Source organism: Oryx dammah, unplaced genomic scaffold (assembly GCF_014754425.2).
Source record: "Oryx dammah isolate SB20612 unplaced genomic scaffold, SCBI_Odam_1.1 HiC_scaffold_8, whole genome shotgun sequence".
Classification (NCBI taxonomy): Eukaryota; Metazoa; Chordata; class Mammalia; order Artiodactyla; family Bovidae; genus Oryx; species Oryx dammah.
In genome coordinates, this window is record NW_024070192.1 from 41555221 (window position 1) to 41568927 (window position 13707).

The following is a 13707-nucleotide window of genomic DNA, read 5'->3' on the forward strand; positions in this document are numbered from 1 at the left end:
CTTCTCCAGGGTATCTTCCTGACCCAGGGTCTCCTACATTACAGGCAAATTCTTTACGGTCTGAGCCACCAGGGAAGCCCATGAATGTTACAGTATACATTTTTTCTCAGTCTGTTATATTGGGGGCATTTTTAAAAATTTACCATAAAATACACAAGATTTACCATTTTACTCATTTTTCAGTATGCAGCCCAGTGTCGGTAAGAACTTTTCATCATCAGAAACTGAAACCCTATACACATCAAACAATAACTCTCCATTCCTTCCCCACCCCATGCCCTGATAACAATTACTTTCTTTTCTTTTTCTATGATACTTCATATAAGTGGAATCATACAATATTTGTCCTTTTGTAAAGTTTGGCTTATTTCACTTAACATAATGTCTTCAAGGTTCATTTATGTGGTGGTGTGTATCAGAATTTCCTTCCTTTTTAACACTGAATAATATTCCATTGTATGCATATGCCACATTTTGTTTTTCCATTCATTCAGCAATGAACATGTGGATTGCTTCCTCGGTGTATATCTTAACAATGTTTTAGATGTGGCTTGAATTCCTACAGCAGGATCATGTTAAAGGACCAAAAAAGGGTAAAAGGAAAAAGTTGTACTTTGCAATTAATGGATATCAGCACAAAAGAATAATTAAAAGGTAAAACTTTTTTTCCAAGAGCAAATGTCACTGAATTCAGACAACCATGTCCAGATCTTGACTCGTTCTTTATAGTGAGGATTTGTGTTGCCTTGTTAAATTTTAAAGAAAGACCCCTTTGGGTAAAAGGTGTGTATATTTACCCAATTTTGAGAGCTAAAATCTTAATAACATGTCGTGACAAATAAGTCCTTGCTGTTGAATAGTATTGTACCACTTTCCCATCTATTAAAGAAATAAAAGTGTTTATGGAATTTAGGATTATGTTGATAGGGCTTTATATTCTATTGCTGATTTGGACATTCTGTTGAAAATCAAGAATCCTTGAGTCATAATTTCTCTTAATACATTTTCTGCATTATAGTTACAGGCAAACCAAGAGCACTCTTTCTGAGCTTCTGGCTTTTCACATCGTTGGCCTGCCTTGGTGTCTTCACACACATTTATATGAAGTTTAGGAAACTAAGCCTTGCTCTCATATGCTCTAGTTACTATGAATGTTGCTGTAGTAGTATGCAATAGTATGGAGAAAGACTTGTGATATAATGTAAGAAAAAAACGCAGAGTACTAAATTCTATGTACAGTAAGATCATAACCTTAAAAACCATGAATCTTTGTTTACTTTGGCCACATTGCACAGCTCACAGGAATTAAGTATGGAACAACAATAGAATGTGTAACTTTTCTTCCTGCTGATTTTTCTAAAATAGTTTTATGTAAAACATATTTTAAGATTTGCCATGTATTTGAAAACAATAATGCCATAATACCAAACTTCCTTGAAAAGAGAATAATTGGGTCTACTTCAATTCAGTTGCTCAGTCGTGTCCAACTCTTCGACCCCATGAACCGCAGCACACCAGGCCTCCCTGTCTATCACCAACTCCCAGAGTCCACTCAACCTCATGTCCACTGAGTCAGTGATGCCATCCAACCATCTCATCCTCTGTCGTCCCCTTCTCCCCCTGCCCTCAATCTTTCCCAGCATCAGGGTCTTTTCAAATGAGTCAGCTCTTCGCATCAGGTGGCCAAAGTATTGGAGTTTCCGCTTCAACATCAGTCCTTCCAATGAACACCCAGGACTGTTCTCCTTACTTCAAGCATATTTTTATATTTTAAATAAAATCTGCATCAAGGAAGAAAACACATTAAGGAAATGTAGTATAAGTCTGAAGAAATTATGGGTGCTATTTTTTTTCTTGTATTTTCCAAATGTGCTGTTATATAGTCACTACTTTTCATAATAACATTATTTTTAAAAATTAAAATAAGGGACTTTCCTTATTTGATTCCTGGTCAGGGGACTGAGATCCCACATGCTACATGCTGAGGCCAAAACAGTAATTAAAATAATAAAAAATTGCATCTACACAATCTTCAAAATTCATTTTACACCATATTTTACCTACAGTCAATGTAGGAAGTTGTAATGGAGAAACAGGCGGTTCCTATATAAGGTAGGCTAATGTTTTAAATATAACCATATTTGTTAACACTTATGGAGCATTTATGATGTGTCAGGAAGTGAACTATTTTATCTTTGTTTTCATGTGCAATTCCTTGAGGTAGATATTAAGCCCATTTCTACAGATGAGGCATACGAGCCCTGAAGAAGTTAAAAGAGACTTGCTTATAATTTAAAAGCCACCAAGTTTATGTTAGAGCCTGAAGCAGATTCCAGGTCGGATGGATAGAAAGAATTTTTAACACTATCAAGTGTGGTATACATTTCTAAAATTGTAGTAACCTCTGAAAAACATTCAAGCTATATCATAACCCCCATGAAGGTAGTATCTGGTTATCGACAGAGGCAGGGCCTCTAAGGCCCTGGAGGGGCCCTAGAAATGATCTCTTGAAAGAGCTAGGTATTTTACTTTGTAAAAATTTTTTAAAGTGATATCATTTTGTATTTTTTCCTTAATAAGGGCCTTCCCCAAAACCTGGATTCACCCCTGTTAATAGTGATTTTTAACAATCATTTGGGAATCTGAATCAGTGGTGTTGTAACTTCAATAGGTACTTTAAAAGGTTATAGTCATGTTTTATAACAACATGGAAAAATGCTATAACTCAAGGGCAAAAAGCAAGATAATAAATTATATGTATACATTATGATTGCATATAAAATGTGAATTCAAGGACTGACGGAACTTGAAAGCAATAAAACCTTTTTATTCATTTGTTCATTCGCAAATATATATTAGGTACTTTTTATGTACTGGGTCTTATGCTTTTTGTTACTTCGGTTTTTTTAAAAATTCATTTCTCTTATTGATAGAGGTTTGGAGCTTGGGTAAATATGTTTGCAACACTGTTTTAATTGTCAGATGAAAGTCATTTTTCACATACCTTTGTTCTTACTCTTTGTCTACTATGAGCACTTAAAAGATACAGAGATATTTGAATCTCTGAACCTCTGAATTCTCAACATTTGGAGAATGGGCAAAGAGAATGAGCAAGTTTCTTCCCACTCTTAACATTCCACAATCATTATCACTGCTCTTTCTTTCCAAATTACCCCTTTATTTCATTATAATGGACTATACAGCAGCAAGAAATGTAGCTGATAAAAATACAGTTTTTCAACTGTAACAATTGATTATAACTTTACAGAAATTGTAATCAGAAACACAAGTATGTAGTTTTATATAAATGGAAATTGGTTCTCTGATGATAGTTCCAATTTCAAACAAGGCAAATCACTAGTAACATCCACTGTTTTATTTCAGCAGGGAAAGAATTTTATTCATGTATATTTCCTTTAGATCTCGATATTTTTGCCTTGAGACACTAACTTCAAAAAACTTTCAAAGGAATTGAACAGAGGTATGGGTAAATTAGGTTAGTCTTTTAATAACTGGGACATGACGACTTTTCTAAATATGAAAGTTTTTTAAAATGATTTTTTTAATGAAAAATATGGGGAGAAGTTTGAGGGAGAAACTATAGCAGAGCGGTATGAGTGTAAATTTTGTAGTCAGACAGAACTAAAATGGAATCTATTCTGAAACTGCTTAGTTTTGTGATCCTGTGTGAGCAAATTATTTTTCCTCTCTAAGCCTTAGTTTACTTTTCTGAAAATGAAAGTAATATTAATGCCTACCTCTCAAGTTATATGAAAGACAAATTAGATAATGTAAGTAAATTTGTTGAATAAAGTGTTTATAATGTTAGTAAGTTGTACTAAATATTAGTGATACTAAGTTATTAAATATTAGATATATAAAGTTAAACTTTCAGATATGATATTTCATTAAGGAAACAGTTTTAGAAAAATCAATTAGCAACTTAACCAAGAATAGAATGTTTTCCCAATTTTTAAAAGAATAAACATATAGGCCTTTTGGCTCTCGGAGAGCACCATGGCAGGGGGCAAAAACAAGTGCCTTCTGAAAGGTGGCAAAAAGGTTGCCAAGAAGAAAGTGGTTAATCCATTCTCTAGGAGAGATTGGTATGATGTGAAAGTAGCAGCTATGTTAAATATATGAAATACTGAATAAACAGTCAGGAAAACTCAAGGAATCAAAATTGCATCTGATGGCCTCGGTCATGTTTTAAAAGTGAGCTTTGCTAATCTGCAGAATAATGGAGTTTCATATAGAAAATCTAAGCTAAGTGCTGAGAACGTTTAGGGCAAAAACTGCCAATCAGCTTCCATGGTATGGATCGTCGCTGTGATAAACTGTGTTTCAAATGTTCCAAAAGTGGCAGGCCATGATTGAATCTCATGTTGATCTCAAGACTACCAGTGGTTGTTTGCTTCATCTATTCCGTTTTGGTTTTACTAAAAACCACAATAGTCAGATTTGGAACACCTCTTGTGTTAAGGAAGCACCAACAAGTTCACCAAATCCAGAAGATGGTTGGAATCATGACCTGAGAAGTGCAGACAAATAACTTGAAAAAAGCTGTCAATAAATTGATTCCAGATAGCACTGAGAAAGATAGAGAAAAGGCCTTGCCAATCATTTTATCCTCTCTATGATTACTTGTTAGAAAAGTAAAACTCCTAAGAAGCAACAGTTTGAAGTGGGTGAACTGATGGACCTTCATAGTAAAGTTAGTAGTTTGGGGATTAGTTGAATGCTAAAGTTGAATGAGATGATGGATATGAGCCACTAGTTCAAGAATCTGTTCAAAATTCAGATATTTAATGGTGACAAATAAAAAGTCTTATTTGTGATGTTTAAAAAAATAGAATAGGCAACTGTTGTCAACTAAAATCAATAGTGCATTCAGTAACAGTCCTTTCTGAGTAGCAGGTTCAAAGTTAACTTTCACTTTCTTCTTTGCTTCTCTATTTTGTAAAAAAGTTGCACATTGAACATTTATTCCTTTTGTTAAAAAAGAATATTTTTAAAAAATGAATTAAACATCTGTCTGCCCTGTGAACGTTAATTTTAAAAAAGACCAGGGAATTAGTATGCCATTTTGGATTCTTTTCTAGTCTCCAGTAGACAAAATAAATTTATGTATGAATGAATCAATAAATATTTAGTTATCAGTGTGTATACTTAGTTTTTTGGAGTCCATAGTTAGATGCATCCAGAAGTTGGATAAAATGTCACTCCCCGAGAATAAAACTAGTAAGACTCAACATAAACTGGATGAAATTAACCACTAATAGGGAATCTAGTCAGTGTGATTAGACTGCCTAAGAAACTATTAAAATAAATAGTGTATCCATGAAAACTACTATTGTAGTTGTTATTCAGTTTAAATTAGTACTTCAAAAGATATACGTTTGGTGTTGTGTTATTTATTGCTGGGTAACAATTTACCCCAAATCTTAGTGCCTTAAAGCAGCAAACATTTATCATCTCACAGCTTTTGAGGGTCAGGAATTTGGGTGCTCCTTAGTCGGGTGCCTCTGGCTCAAGGTCTCATGAGATTGCTGGGAGCATCTGCTTCCAAGGTCACTCATGTGGTTGATGGTAGGATTCAGTTCCTTGTGAGATGTTGGCTGAAGACCTCAGTTCCTCACTGGTTGTTAGCCAGAGGCCTCTCTATAGGGCAGACCACAAGATAGCAATTGTCTCTCCTCAGAGTGAGCAATAGAACAAGAGGGAGCTCTCAAGATGAAGCCACAGTCTTTTTGGAACCTAATCTCAGCCGTGACATCCCTTCTGCTGCATTGTATTCAGTAGAAGTGAGTGCACACCTACACAAAAGGGGAGGAGATCACAGGAGGGCATGAGTACTGTACTTTCATTAAGGAGATTATTGAACGTCATCTCAGAGCCTGCCTACCACAGGTATAAAACCATTCATTAAACTTCCTCTGCTTGCTCTGACGTCATCACCTAGCTATAATTCCAAATGTAATCTCACCTTATATGTCACTTGTTTGTAAGCAGAGAGAGTACACTGAATAACACACAGAAGTTCCTCGTCATTTATTAAATTAGTAAATATTTTTAAACACTTGAATTTTGTCACCTGCTGTCCTTGTGAGTTTGGTAAGTGTGATTCAGTCTTCCTAATGCTGATAAGTATTAATATCTAAACCTAAACTTGTGACCAGGCCCAGGACTGTAGTCCTGCTTTGAGAGGGCCCACCTGAGCTATCAGGAGGCCTCCTTCTCCAAAAGGAATGACAATATAAAACACCTACATGGGGGCTTCCCTGGTGGTCCAGTGGCTTAGACTCCATGCTCCTAATGCAGGGGGTCATTGTTCAATCCCTGGCCAGGAAACTAGATCCCACAATGCCACAACTATGAATTCACATGCCCCAATTAAAGATCCCACATGCTGCAATGAAGACATGGCACAACTAACTAACTAAATAAATATTAAAAACAAACGAAGAAAAATGCCTACATGGCCAGGCAAGTTAACTTGGGTTAAGTACCTTGGCCATAAGCAAACCTGTATGTAAGAAACATTTCTCCTTGGGGACTTCCTGGTGGTCCAGTGGTTAAGACTCTGTGCTCTCAATGCAGGGAAGACAGGTTCAATCCCTGATTGGGGAACTAAATCCCACATGCTGCAGCTAAAACCCAGTGCAGCCAAATAAAAAAAAAAGCATTTCTCCCAACATGGCATTGAATTCTACAGTGATAACTATTAAAACATGTATCTATTTATTTTAAGAACTGGGTAGCTTAATTTTTCAATCTAATATCTGCATTCAGCTTATGAAAGGATAATCTGATACATGTTCTCAAAATCCTTAATCACATCTTTTTATATAAGGTAATATTTACTCTTTTACTATGTAAGGTAATATTCACAGGTTCTAGTAATTGGAATATAGACACAGCTTTTTGAGGGCCATCATTCAGCCCATGATGGGGCCGTTGTCTGTAAAAAAAATTTTTAACTAATAGTAAAATTGACTAAATGTCAGTCTACTTTTTGTTATCACCCTGTGCACACAATTTTAAACAATGTCAATGATAAAATACTACCCGTGGAGGCAGACCATTTACAACAGCTTCCCCCACCCTCAGTGTGCCCATACTGCCCGTATTCTAGTATGAGCTCTTCAGCCTGCTATAACTTTTCAGGGACAAATTCTGCAAACAAACAATTTGGTGATTTATCAATAGCAAACCATGTCCCCACATCTTGATATGACCCCTCATCCTTCAGAAATCGACTTAAGTAAATTTACCCAAGGAAACTTTCTCTAAAGACTCTGTAGATTCAAAGTGCCATACCACCTCTCCCAGGCATTTCCTGTATCTGTTTGTTTCTTTCACAGCATTTGCCATACATTGTGGTTATTTTATTTGCAGGTTAATTTTCCCCATCTCCCTTACTTATTTTTAAAATCTAAGACTTTTCTGTCTTGTTCCCTGAGTTATGCCCAAAACCCAGCACAGAACCTGGCACGTGGTAAATGTTCAATATATGTGTATTTTCATTGCATTCCCAGCTTGTGTACTTCCTGCAAAGCACATTGGCTCAGTGTTGGACAACTCTTCTTTCTTCATCTCCTGTCCATTACTCAAAATGAAATAGCCACTTATTGTTTGGGACTGGTGACATAGAAAATTATTTACCTCTATAATTCAGAAACAGCTGCAGTGTCATGGATCTTAGCAGAATTGTTTCTACTGCTCCAAACTCCACCATGAACATGATTAGTAATGTTTTATTTTGAGAATTCACAGAGATATCATAAGACCAAATCACAATGTAAAATATAAATATGGCATTCACATTCTGAAGGGGACCTACGCATTTTGCCCAGGCGTGACACTAGAAATAACAAGACTCTAGTGTGCACCTCAAACTTAGCAAGTTCCGAGTATAAATCATCAGTTTCTTTTCCAAACCACGCATGTGTGAGTGCTAAGTTGCTTCAGTCATGTCCGACTCTTTGTGACCCTCTGGACTGTAGTCTGCCAGGCTCTGTCCATGGGATTCTCCAGGCAAGAATGCTGGAGTGGGTTGCCATGTCCTCCTCCAGGGGATCCTCCCGACCCAGGGATTGAACCTGCATCTCCTACGGCTCCTGCATTGCAGGCTGATCCTTTACTGCTGAGCCACTGGGGAAGTCTCTCCAAACCACATGCTCCTCTTAACTGCCTTCAACGTTTCTTTCAGTGGCATAGCTCTACACCTGGCTAGTTCTCCAGGCTCGATCTCTAGCTCTCCTTTCTTCTCCCTTTACTCTTTCTTCCTAGGAGATCTCACCCATCTCCAAGTCTAAAATCTTATCCCTACAGTGTTATTTCTAAAATATGTCCCTAATCCTCTACTCTGTGCTCCAGACTCTCAGCTGCCTTCTGATCCATCTTAGAAACATCACAGGCATTTCAAATTTATCACATGTGCATGCATGCTAAGTCACTTCAGTCGTGTCCGGCTCTTTGCGACCCCATGGACTGTGGCCCGCCAGGCTCCTCGGTCCATGGGATTCTCCAGGCAAGAATACTGGAGTGGGTTGCCATGCCCTTCTCCAGGGGGTTATCCCACATCTTTATCCATTCATCTGTCTGTAGTCATTTAGGTTGCTTCCGTGTCTCAACTGAGTGCAGCTATGAACATTGGGCTGCATGTACCTTTTCGAATTAGAGTTCTCTCCAGATATATACCCAAGAGTAGGACTGCAGGGTCATATCTCCAGCATTTATTGGTAGACTTCTTAATGATGGCCATTTTGACTGATGTGAGGTGGTGGTACCTCTTTGAAGTTTTGATTTACATTTCTCTAATAATTAGCAATGTTGAACATCTTTTCATGTGCCTATTTAGAGAAATGTCTATCTTTTTTTTTTTTTAGTTGTATGAACTGTTTGTGTATTTTGGAAATTAAACCTTGTTGGTCACATAATTTCCAAATATTTTCTCTCAGTCCATAGGTTGTCTTTTCATTTTGTTTATCGTTTCCTTTTCTGTGCAAAAGCTTGTAAGTTTAATTAGGTACCATTTGTTTATTTTTGCTTTTATTTCTATTGCCTTAGGAGATTGACCTAAGAAAATATTGGTATATGTCTGAATATTTTGTCTATGTTCTCTTCTAGGAGTTTCATGATACCATGTCTTATATTTAAGTCTTTAAGCAATTTTGAGTTTATTTTTACATATGGTGTGAGGGAGTGTTCAATTGCATTGTTTTACATGTGACTATCCAGCTTTCCCAACATTACTAGCTGAAGAGACTGTCATTTTTCTATGTATATTCTTGCCTTCTTTGTTGAAGATTGACTGTAATGTGGGTTTATTCCTGGGCTCTCTCTTCTGTTCCATTGATCCATATGTCTGTTTTTGTGCCAATACCACACTGTTTTGGTTCTTTGTTATCTTTGCACAGGGACCATGCTAATCTTCTCTGTATTATTCCAATTTTAGTATATGTGCTGCCAAAGCAAGCACAATACCACCCTGTTTTGATTTCTATAGCTTTGTAGTATTGTCTGAAGTCTGGGTGGGTTATGCCTCCAGTTCCATTCTTTTTCCTCAGGGTCACTTTGGCAATTGTGGGTCTTTACGGTTCACGGGGTCGCAAAGAGTCAGACACGACTGAGCGACTGAACTGATGGTTTTATATAAATTTTAGGATTATTTGTTCTAGTTCTGTGAAAAGTGTCATGGGTAATTTGATAGGGATTGCATTAAATCTGTAGATTGCTTTGGGTAGTATGACCATTTTAACATATTAATTCTTCCAATCCAAGAGCATAGGATATCTTTCCACTTGTTTGAATCATCTTCAATTTTCTTCATCAGTGTTTTATAGTTCTGAGCATATAAGTATTTCATCTTCTTGGTCAGGTTTATTGTTAAGTTTTTTTTGGGGGGGATGCAATTTTAAAAGAGATTACTTTTGTACTTTTCCTCCCTGATATTTCATTGTGAGTATAAAGAAATGCAGCCTTCCTAACACCATACACAAAGATAAACTCAAAATGGATTAAAGATCTAAATGTAAGACCAGAAACTATAAAACTCTTAGAGGAAAACATAGGCAGAACACTCAATGACATAAATCAAAGCAAGATCCTCTATGACCCACCTCCAAGAGTAATGAAAATAAAACCAAAAGTAAACAAGTGGGACCTGATTAAACTTAAAAGCTTTTGCACTGCAAAGGAAACTATAAGCAAGGTGAAAAGGCAACCTTCAGAATGGGATAAAATAATAGCAAATGAAACAACTGACAAAGGATTAATTTCCAAAATATACAAGCAGCTCTTACAACTCAATCCCAGGAAAACAAACAACTCAATCAAAAAGTGAGAAAAAGACCTAAACAGAAATTTCTCCAAAGACATACAGATGGCTAACAAACACATGAACAGATGCTTAACATCACTCATTATTAGAAACATGCAAATCAAAACTACAATGAGATATCACCTCACACCATTCACAATGGCCATCATCAAAAAGTCTACAAAAAATAAATGCTGGAGAGGGTGTGGATAAAAGGGAACGCTCTTGCATTGTTGGTGGGAATGTAAATTGATACAGCCACTATGGAAGACAGTACGGAGATTCCTTAAAAAATTAGGAATAAAACCACCATATGACCCAGCAATCCCACTCCTAGACATATATCCTGAGGAAACAAAAATTGAAAAAGACACATGTATCCCACTGTTCATTGCAGCACATTTACAATACCTAAAACATGGAAGCAACCTAGATGTCCATCGACAGATGAATGGATAAAGAAGTTGTGGTAAGGATACACAATGGAATATTACAACGGAATATGAGTCAGTTCTAATGAGGTGGATGAACCTGGAGCCTATTATACAGAGTGAAGTAAGTCAGAAAGAGGAAGATAAATATCGTATTCTAACACATACATACAGAATCTGGAAAAATGGTACTAAAGAATTTATGTACAGGACAGCAAGAAAAAGACACAGAAAATAGACTTATGGACTTGGGGAGAAGGGAGGAGAGGGTGAGATGTACGGAGAGAATAACATGGACATTTACTATACGTGAAATAGATAGCCAAAGGGAATTTGCTGTATGGCTCAGGAAACTCAAAGAGGGGCTCTGTATCAACCTAGACGGGTGGGATGGGGAAGGAGATGGGAGGGAGGTTCAAAAGGGAGGGGATATATGTATATTTATGGCTGATTCATGTTAAGGTTTGACAGAAAACAACCAAATTCTGTAAAGCAATTATCCTTCCATTAAAAAATAAATAAATTTTTAAAAAGAGAAATGCAGCCAATTTCTTATGTTAATCTTGTATCCTGCTACCGGGCTGAATTCGTTTATACATTCTAGTAGTTTTTGTCTGGAGTCTTTAGTAGTGTTCCCTCCTCATCAGTCTTTTGGAAGAGTTTGAGAAGGATCAGTATAAGTTCTTCTTTGTATGTTTGATAGAATTCCCTAGTGAAACCATCTGGTCATAGCCTTTTGTTTTTGCAGGGAGTTTTAAAATTACAGATTGTAAAAAATAAAATAAAATAAAATAAAATAAAATTACAGATTCTATTTCACTTCTAGTGATTGGTCTGTTCAAATATCTATTTCTTCATGATTCAGTTTTGGTGGCCTGTATGTTTCTAGAAACGTGTCCATTTCTTATAAATTGTCCAATTCTTCGGTATATAATTGCTCATCTCCTCTCCTACTCCTATTTGCATTTATTGTATCCTACATAGTTTCTTCATAGCACTTTATCCCACTTAATATATTTTGATTGATCTTCTCTACTAGATTTGAGGCAACGTGAGGGCAGGACTCCGGGAGTTGGTGATGGACTGGGAGGCCTGGCGTGCTGCGATTCATGGGGTCGCAAAGAGTCGGACACGACTGAGCGACTGAACTGAACTGAACTGAACTGAGGGCAGGAACTGTGTCTTGTTCACTAAGGTATATCTAGCCCTTAGTGTAGAGTCTGGCACACACCAGGTGATTAATCAGTTGTTGACTAAATTAAGGCACCTGATTCTGTCTTGGTCTATGTCATACAAGTATAATGTATTCGCACAATGTTGCTTAGGAGGGAAAAATTCTTATTCTTCCATTTCATGTCCATTATTTTAAAAAAAAAGTCACTTGCCTGAGACTAATGACATAGCCATTTATCTCCATAGTGCCAAAACAGCTGCAGTGTCATGGACCTTAATATAGACAATATTTTTTCCCACGATTAGGGAAATTTAATACTGAATCTTACAGGAGTTTCATAAAGAAATTGAGTCATAAAATACAGAAAGGATTCATAGTAGGAAGCGGTAGAACCTGAAAAGTTTGGCCCAGAGGCAGTAAGATATTTTCTTTAAGCTTCAGAAACCACCATACAGATGTTTCTTTTTGTGCTCTTCCAGGTCATCCCACAAAGATAGACAACATCTGCTGCCTGTGCTGGCCAGAAGTACAAAAGTTGTCTATTAAGGCATGATTCACCCACCCAGAAGCCTTCATTTCCGTGAAGAGGAGAAACAAACTAATTTCATATTAACCAGGCATAGATATTTGACCTAACTGAAAAATGGGTCCACATTTAACACCCTCTTGGATCTTACACGACATGACAGCGTGCAAAGCAGTGCGGCTTCCCGGCTGTACTTCAGAACTGCTTTGCATACCTGGGCTTCCCAGCAACCAGACCTCATTTGTTATGCCCCCAGCAGATACTCTTCAGGCTAGCTAGAAAGTGCTCAAAGCTATAATAGCATTCAAACAACAAAAAAGTCCTCAGATTTCCTTAGTTTCTATCTTTGAAGAGTTCAAACAGCTTCCACATTTATTTTTTTCTAGTACTTTCCCTGTCATGCTATGATGTAAGAAGGTCTGAGATTAGAGAACCTGGAGTTCAGATAGTTTATTCAAAGCCACAGTGAAATTGCGTACCACAGTCAGACTCCATTCCCCCGACCTCTCTAGGCCATGTAGTTTCCCAAGGGGTTTAAGACCCTTTATGAAAAAATTCAAAACTACATATAATTATCAGTCTTGAACATTTTTTTTAACCCTCTTAACACAGAGGAAAAAATATTACTTTGTCATTTTTAAATAAAAATGTCTTTGTGAGGACAGACTTCTAAATTGCCCCATTCTAAATTCACATAGAAAAGATCAAAGGAATAAAAATAGAGGGGAAGCCTTCCGTATGCCAGAAACTTGGAGGACTGTCTTCCAGTTAGAATGTAGGAAGGCTCAATTAGGAGGAATGGTCAGTTGAATATTCCACTTCTGTAAAATATATTATCACCCCAGTAGAATTCCATGAACAACCCCTTACTCAAGGTTGAAGGCTAGATGAAAGCAGATGGAGAGCAAGGCAGTGCATATACTCAAATCCGCTTCAGTCTCTGACAGAACCCTCAGCAATTCCTACTTAAATATTAATCAAAGCTGGACGCATATAGACCTCTCCATGTTAAGATAAGCAAATGGAAAAAACCCATAGGACTACGAAAATATGCTTCAGCTCAAAGGATGAGGTCTCCTTGAAAAATGAGAACAAAGGTGGTTGGTATAGACAACAGAGTCAGGAGTTCCAAACAACAAAAATGTAAGCATTTAAGTTCCCTGGACCCAAATTAGTGCCTAGCATAGAATAGTTACTGAGTAAATGGAGGGAATGCATTAGGAGTCTCAGAAGGAGGAAAGAGAATAGGAAG

The 13707-nt window shown here is 37.0% G+C and overlaps 2 pseudogenes; one reads left to right on the forward strand and one right to left on the reverse strand.

Moving 5' to 3' along the window:
* Window positions 1-3935: 3935 nt before the first annotated feature.
* Window positions 3936-5245, forward strand: LOC120866270 (annotated as a pseudogene).
* A 4138-nt stretch (window positions 5246-9383) lies between these two features.
* Window positions 9384-9484, reverse strand: LOC120867526 (annotated as a pseudogene).
* Window positions 9485-13707: the final 4223 nt, after the last annotated feature.